General features: G+C 43.5%; 1 protein-coding gene across 1 annotated transcript in view; it reads right to left on the minus strand.

Annotated features, from left to right (window-relative positions):
- The window catches only part of Alpha-man-iib (alpha-Mannosidase class II b), a 146,551-nt gene extending 141,863 nt beyond the window's left edge, over nt 1-4,688 (minus strand). The window contains exon 1 of the mRNA XM_076774460.1: nt 4,122-4,688. The gene's annotated coding sequence lies outside the window, so the exon portion shown is untranslated. The remainder of the gene's footprint in view (nt 1-4,121) is intronic.
- Nucleotides 4,689-8,562: the final 3,874 nt, after the last annotated feature.

An 8,562-nucleotide genomic window follows, 5' to 3' on the forward strand; every position in this document is an offset into this window, starting at 1 on the left:
TTCCTGGAAATGGACGAACGAATCGTGTTCCATCATAGAAAATAATTTATCAAATGCGTTTAATTAATATCAACGACCTCGTCCTTAAATCGTTCAAAATATAATTAAATTGTCCTAAATACACGTAATTTTATAACTACGTTGATTTTAAATATTTTCAATATTAAAAATATGTTAAAATTCACTTTCCAACGTGTCCTACGTTCCTAATTAAAGCGACAAATTGAAAACTATTCGAGTTATTTCCTATCTCGAGAAGAGGAAACGCCCCGGGGTCCCAATAGCTCGGAAAAATGATAAAAAGAGGAACGTCACCGTCGACGATATCGTTTTTATTCGGGGGCCTGTGCGATATGTGACTTGGCAACGATACCCGATGGTCGTTAAGGGTCGAAAAAAAAAGGGGCAAAATATGGCGAATTAGCACTAGACGGGTGGGTGGTCGCACGAAAGCGGAGACGATCGTGCTAAAGCCGTCAATGAGCATGAATCCAATTTAATGAACCGTCTCTCCGTACGAGTGTAATTATCTATTCACGGTCCGGCTGCGTCCAGACGCGTCGACGTAATTGCCCAACAACTCGCGACGTAGATAAATAAATATTCTCCGTCGTTGATCGACGCTGGGATCTACGAAGAAACGCGAAAAACCTTGCCCTGTCCCGTCCACCGCGAGTCGCTTTAATTTCTCGCGTCTTTCGTTACGTAACCTCTGTGATCCTCGCTAATTACACGACTGTCTGAAAACTTCGTTAAGCCGCGCAAGCGGTCACGATTCGAGGGACACGAGTTCCCAACGGCGCAGAAAAAACAAACTAAATATAACCGCGGACGGTTAATTCGAACACCGTGTTACGCTACTTAACTTTTCAATGGCCAAGGGCACGATTTATAGATTCGAGACCCGACCGCGATGGAAGAAAGGATACCACGCGATGAAGAAGTCATCGTTTAACCGTGGCTCGTTTCCTCCCACAGACTCGTTTCCTGCCGGTAAGTTTCAGACTATATCCTTTCGCCGTAATAGCCCCGTAAGAGCAGCAAACAAGCGCCAACGATTACCATTCTCCTATATCCACCCACAAGTATCGAGTTCCACGAGTTCCAAAACGATTCGCTTACTTCGAGTCTTCGACCCTGGACTCGTAAAAAACGACGTTGTTTACAAGTTCTAGACTTCAGTCGCGTTAAAATTTATTTCGGAGCCTCGTGTGTATTATGGAACTGAACTTCCACTACAATAATTCTATCTAATTTCGTTGTTCTATTTTTTCAGTATCAGCGTACTCGACTACGCTGCGGTTGCGCCGAGCTACATTCAACGAGATAACATCCTTTCTTGGTTACTTTATTTCTCAGTTTCTTCAGACTCGACCCAATAAATATTCTATACCTAAGTAAATCACAGTCTGTTGAATTTCCTAACTGTCTCGTGACGATGTATATGCCTAGAGTTTCTCTCCTGTTTTGGCCATGGGTTCTACGAACTCATGATTTTATTATACAAAAATAAGAGATCGTTACTAGGGCGAACTGCTCTTCACTCTGAGATCTCTGAGATATATCTTCACGCTTATAATAAAGACTCCATATACGTTTAAATATTAAAGTCTGATTTAATTATACAATCCATAACCCTACAATTCCAATAGAAATTAATAGATTGGCTCTAATTTTTCTGATTTTCATCTGCAATTATTAGCATTCTCTACGAATAATTTTTTCTTTGTTATATCCTACCCATGGTACGCGAAGAAGATAAGCGGAATCGTGAAGAATACAAATTTTATTATTTAAAATTTGTCGACCAGAGTTTTTGCCATTTAAAATACATAAAAATTAGTTTTGCTACGCAATTTTAACGACAAACGGAATCACGCGGAGTTTTATCAGAGATTCGTACCTGTTCGAATACTTTTTACTCTCACGGTACGTACTCCCTCCCCCCTTCTCGCTTGTCCATATTCGTATACGTTTCCACGGTGGAACTTTCCATTCCTCGGCGACGAAAGAACGGACGTATTTGCTCGATGAAACCGGCCGCCTTTAAGTCCCTGCAAAACTATTGCACAACTACGAGATGGGCAAAATTCTTACCTAAATGAAACTTTCGAATAACGAACAAAACATAAACAACCTACAGTAGGTGGAATAAAAATAGAAAATATCAGGAGCTTGAAGAATTTTGTTTGTTCCGTGTCATCAGAGACACGATGTTCCGTAAATAGGAAGTTAGATACAGAACGCTATCTGAAACAGGACCGAACAAAAAAACGTCGTAAATTAGTTATCTATTATTTCACCAAGAGGAAAAAGCTTCAGAATCGATCGTATTCATTTATTTGAGATTAATTGCCCCGGTATTCAGCAGCGTATCAGCAGTCGAGAGCAGAAATTAAGATAATTGGTCGAACGAAATGTGTTTTGGAGACAGTTTCTACGAGAGCCAGTGAAAGTCCAATGAAAAAGAAATGGTAGGTTATTTTCGATCGAGACACGCGGTTATTTCCATTATCGTTTCACCTGTTATTCCCTGAATCAAACGCTCCACGAAACGTGCAATATCACCTACTTTCTTACCGCTTTCCCCACCTAACCGCTGAAACAAATAAAGCATCGGATAGTGCAACTTTCGTGTCGACTACATTTTTAAACGTTTAAAATGAGTAAAGAGGAGCAAGAAGAGAACGTGTAAAATTATCGAACTTTTGATTCCACGGACGGGTTTAAAGACAGGTGTGCGTACTACAGGTGAAAGAACACAAAAACCCTGGCAGGCGCAGGTGCCTCGCGAACGAGGGGAGGTTTCGACAAAAGACGCCACCCAAACAAAGAAACTTCCGAGCGCACAAGGGACTCCTGAAGACTATTGCTCGACGCTTATCTCGTTGCATTCCTTTTTGCAATAACTCGATAGGCTATCCTAAAGAAACAGTCCTTTCCACGAAATTTTCTGAGAATATTTGTACAACCTAGCACATTCAATTTCGAGATTACGTTTTCAAGATCACTAAAAGGAAAGGACATTTTCTGCACTCGAGACAAATGGTGGGTTCGCCATGATACGAGAAAAACAAATTTGTACGGTTCTTAAATTCTGAGGACTCTGGGTCTATTTTGACCCATAGCTAGCCGTCCTTCTAGAAGAGAGATTAATTTTTGCAATTTCAACATCGTAAAGTAATCGATAGTAGCGCCTAAGAATCACTGTTTTATAATGAGCGCCGCGATGCGCAAAATAATTGAAAGTTGTTCGTACGAAACGCACATGCGTGTACCTTGATGGTTTTTCGCTTTCAAACCTGGCCTTCCTGTCGTTTCGAACAGTACACATTTATATAGAAAAACATAACGCACGGTAATAGATCAGGAATCCCTCGGTTTGGTAACGTGTTTGCCAACACAGTTTTGTAAACAAGGTAATTACCGCGAACACCTAGGCACGCGATGGTCATCTTAATTGCACGCCATGGTTCGACGGATCTAGGCGGAGTAGGGAGAGAGAGAGAGAGAGAGAGAGAAAAATGAGGGCCAAGAGTAATACCCGTGGCGCCTTTGATCTCGTCGCGCTAATAACTTGTCAGAAAAGTTAATTAATACCGAGTCCCGAGGAGTCCAGAACCGACGAACAAGCGAAGATGATTCGACTTCGTTACAAGTTTCACCGTTAGACCGGAGATGAACTTCCGTCTATCTACGCGATCGGTCCCTTTCATCGTCGATGCTTATCATAAAAATCTCCTTTCCCCGAAAAAGGGTAGAATATTGTTTCGTAGGTAAACGCGTTAAAACCGAAGGAGTATTCGGGTGAAAAATATTTGAATTTGTTCGTATACGCGCGAAAAAGAACAACATTTATCCCGAACGATCGGTCCGACTTCGATGGGCGAAGCGTATAAACAAACCAAGACGGACGAAAAGAAAACGCCAACGGTGTGCATGTGGTGGCCAATACTACTCGACTACTCGCGACGAAGAAAAACAAACAAGACAGGGGAGGAACGATCGACCGAAGAGCGGGCTCACAGCGTCGCGTTGTCGGGACGCGACGAATCGAAAACGCCACGAGGAAACGTACGTATGGATCTCGCGAGATTAAACAATATTCGTTCGCCGCTCACCGAGAGATTCCAGGCGTGGTAGCGTCCGAGATCAGCTCCGAAACGGGCACGTCGAGGCTCGGCGTAGCACGCGTTCCTCTTCAATCGAAGACTTTCAGCACTCGCGAACAACACGCCGTCGATCACTGTTTTCACTATGGTATATGAACGAGTTAAACACTTCGCGGAAGCTACGAGTCTCGGTCGAGAACACGCGGACGTGACAGTCGCGAACCTAACCTTACAACCGGTGTCGCCAGATCCTTTCGAAGTCCTGAGAGGAACAGTCTTGAAAGAGTGAGAGAAAGAGGGAGACACAGAGAACATGCGAGAGCACGGTCGAGACGTCCCTGAAACGGGTTCTGCCCGGTCAAAAGTTCCAACAAACGAAAGGAAACGAAAGAACCGAACCGCTCACCACGACTCTGCTCCGCAGTGTCGCAGGAACACGACAGTTAAGGACACCATGGCGCGAGGCTTCCCGACACAATATCCGCAATCCGCGGAAGGACTGTTGTCCGACCGCGTTCACCCGCGCCCCTCCAACTGTCAGAACGACGACGGAGAAGGGGAGACAGGCAGAGAGACAGAGAGAGAACGAGAAGAAGGGAAATCGGTGACGTACGTTTGCCGCGAGGAGACTGCGCGGGAACTGACGAGCAAGGGAGACGCACGACAGGCGCCATACCGATGGCGAGGGTGGGAGAAAGCGAGAGCCATGTTCTGCGCAGGCGCGTAGCTGGCGAAGGGTGCTTGGCTCCATTCGAGGATATTCGAAATTAGGCTGACGTACACTGGACCAAACACATCATACGACACATCACCTTTGCAAAAAAACGACTAATGGATTCGCACGCTTTCTTAGCAAGTTTCTTTATTAAAATTCGAAGAGAATACAGCGTCTGATATACACTTCATTCGCTGCTAGAACAATCCACTAAATGCTGTTGCCAATAGCATCACGTCAACACTAGGCAACTAAATTAAAATTAAATATAATATATTTATCGGAAGCTTCCTCTCTGAGTCTCTGGTCGGATCTCGGAATTTTACACTTATTCTTCCTTCGATCTTTATTATTATTATAATTATTATTATTATTTATTAACGAGATTAAACCCCTGAGTACAAAGATGTAAGGATACAGATGTGGCTTTTACATAGTCAAACATTATCGCTTAGTGAATTTAACAAAAATAAATTAATTTACAATATGTTGCAAGGATAATTTTAGACTTTCTAATGATTGTTTAATTAAATCTGATTTAGTGTGTACAAAATTTGCATTACTAATCATTCTATTTACATAATTCTGAGATCCAAATGCGGTAACTTTCAGAGTAAAATAGGAAGTGATTTCTCAAATATCTAGATGGTACGTATAAAGGAAACAATTGAGTGATCGTTGAACACAAATATTATTGAATCGAATTGAATTTACAGTCATCGTCGACACACTGACAAAAATGAGGTGCAATAAAGTCTGCAACTGCTGAAGGATTCCTTTACGTCGATTCTTCACTCGATAGCAACGTGTTTTCTTTTTGTTACGAAAAATCGTTCCGAAAATCAATAAATATCGAATTCACAATCCGCGCAATAATATTTCCGCAATACGCTCGTGAAATAATAGTCGGGAATTTGACGGCAATCAACAAAATAGTCGCGATGGAAAAGTTTTCGTTCCCCCGGACCGATCGTTCGCGAAACCTCATCGTTGAAAGAAAAATAGAACGAGCAAATATGATCGACGAAACGTAACGTCGCGAGATTTTCCGTATAATTAGACCGCAGCACTCTCCCCGCTCGATATCGGATCGTTCGTCACGCTTTCTAAACGACTCTTCTATCGTCAAAGGAAACAGACCGATATTTTGTGGATTCTCAGACCAGCCTACAATAGGCAATTACACGTGCTCTTGAGCTCTACCGATCGCGGATATTCAAAGGCGTCTCGTCGGTTTTACTCTTTCTGCCTCCTCGAGCGCGATTTAGCCCGACTTTTGTGCACCCGTACGAGCAATTAGATCAAAACTCGTTATCGATCATTCTCTCCACGTCTGTTCCCTGACGACGAAGACAATTTTCAATGACAACGCGGCGTTCAGAATTCGTTCGCGTTCGTCCAGAATGTCGTTAATTTTTGGGATTACTTTAGAAGCTCGAATTTCCTTGAAAATTCTTTTGAATCAAGCTACTACCAAGGTAGCGACCCAGATATATGAGAATATCAGCTCCATCGGGGTTTTCGAACCGACCGAATTCCGTGCTCCGATTTCTGTGAATCGGTCGTCGTGGAACGATAATTCGAATTGGAATTCGGTGATCGATTCTCCGTGCATCGAAAGAGTAGCGGCTCTCGTCGCGTTCCCAACGATAAACGTTCATTATTTATTATTCAATTAACATAAAATTACTGTTCGCGGAGAGGCGAACGGGTAAAGGACATAGATCACGGGCGCGGGCGGGCGGAGGTTGCCCCCGGGAGGACAATAGCTCGTTACCCCGGGGCAGAAAATTAGACGAGGATTTAGAAGCGCGAGGGGAAAAGAGGAAAAAAAAAGTTAAGTGTCTGGAACGAATACGGAGAAAGTAGAAACGGTTTGTCGCAGGAGAGACTGCATGTGGATGGCGCCATACATTTTTCCTCCGGAAAGAAAAGTAATATTTCCGTATGATTTACATGCCCAGCGTCAGCTCGCTCGTTAATAATTCAATTTTCAATCTGGTCTTAATGCTCGCCGAACTTCTCCACCCCCTTTCTCCCACGCTTCTTCCAACTGTTCGTGCTTGGCCGCCCAGCCCCTCGTTTCTTATTTCTCACTTTTGCTTACCACTTCCACGAACGGCACGTAACCAGCGAGAACGACGAGCTCGACGAGGCTAAGACGGAAACAACAAATGCAGCTACATTCTTGGTCATTTTGCATGTTCTTCTTAGAGGGAGTGGGCGGGCACTTTTTTATTTCTTAATTTTCCCCGTCGAAATACGCGTTCCTTCCAAGATTCTTCTCTGGATTAAAATCTCGAAAAAGAGGGATATTAAAAATATTTTTAACTTTCTGATAGTCGAGGTTTCCGTTTGAGTTCTCAACTTTGTGCATTCAGCACTAAATTAGGTTTCTACATTAAATATTTGCCACTATTTCAAGCTTCTACTTTCAACGTTCAACATTACTCGAGGTCTGATTCTAGACAGAGTGTCGCTACTCCGGGTTCCAAGGCATTGATGTCTGATGCACGAGAGGTTGGATCTACTTAGGGGCTCTGCTCCATACATTTAGTGCAACTCGAGGTCTGATCTCGAAGGGATGGCACTACTAGAAATGTAACGTTTGACGAGAAGATGAAACATGCCGCACGGGCAACGATGTCTGACGCGCGAGGGAATGGATCTACTTGGAGACTCTACTTTGTACTAATACATAAAATATTTATACGCGAAGCTGCAGTATTATTGCTGGTAAAATGTACGATCTCAAGAACATCGTAGAAAATTATGGAGAATACCTACAGATGATACATTCTCCTTCATCTACATATTTGTCGCGTCAACAACATCAGGAAGTTTCGATTGTCAGAACCAATTCGAGATCAGTGTCTGGGTCTACTATATCTCGATTCGAGGATCACAAGCTTGTTATCTACCAAGAAAGGTAAGTAAGTGGCACCTCCTCGACTCCAAGTACCATTGCAAGTAAGGACGTTTTCTCTCGAGTATTTTCATTCTGATCTCGGGCTGTATTTTCATTTAACAACCGATCCGGGGCACGGAGTCGCTCCGTGAAAGGTCAATTATCGCCAAGATCGCGACAAAAAGTAACCCCGTCAACGTTTAAGCCACCGCGCGAAACGAAAAAGCGGTCGACGAAACGTCCGTCTCGAATCGACGTCGCGACGTGGAGATTGCAAATCGCTTTATAAGCGTCGCGCGGGTCGCATCGGTCCGTGCAATCGAGCAAAAACTGCTGGTTCCGCTCCCATGGGTTGTACATTTTATTCGAGCTCATTGCTTTAACGTGCCGATAGCGACGTAGCTCGCGTTACTATCACGATATTCCCAACAAAACGATACCCCGTTTGCTCGTTGTTTTACGCAGCTTTATTCAAGCCAGGCACTGGTCGAATCAATCGATCCACCGGAGGCGAGCCTATCAAACGATAGATAGATCGAATGTACGCGAACATTTAATATTTGACCGGGTGTTTCCGAGGCAATCGGACCAGCTGTGTCCGTACGCGTGCATTTTTTTTTTTTATTTCGTTTTTTTTTTATTTTTTCTAAATGGAATTGAGCGCGTCCGTACCCCCCTCCCCCCACTATGTCCCTCTATTTCCCTCTCGTCGGATGGAGATTTTCATTCGTAATGGAAAACCCGAAAAGCTATCTGGCCGGATCGATCCTGTAGCCGGCGGGAATTAATTTTTTACTGCTAGGTCGGTTGGTAATTGTTAACGAAAT

This window comes from Colletes latitarsis, chromosome 10, assembly GCF_051014445.1.
Source record: "Colletes latitarsis isolate SP2378_abdomen chromosome 10, iyColLati1, whole genome shotgun sequence".
Classification (NCBI taxonomy): Eukaryota; Metazoa; Arthropoda; class Insecta; order Hymenoptera; family Colletidae; genus Colletes; species Colletes latitarsis.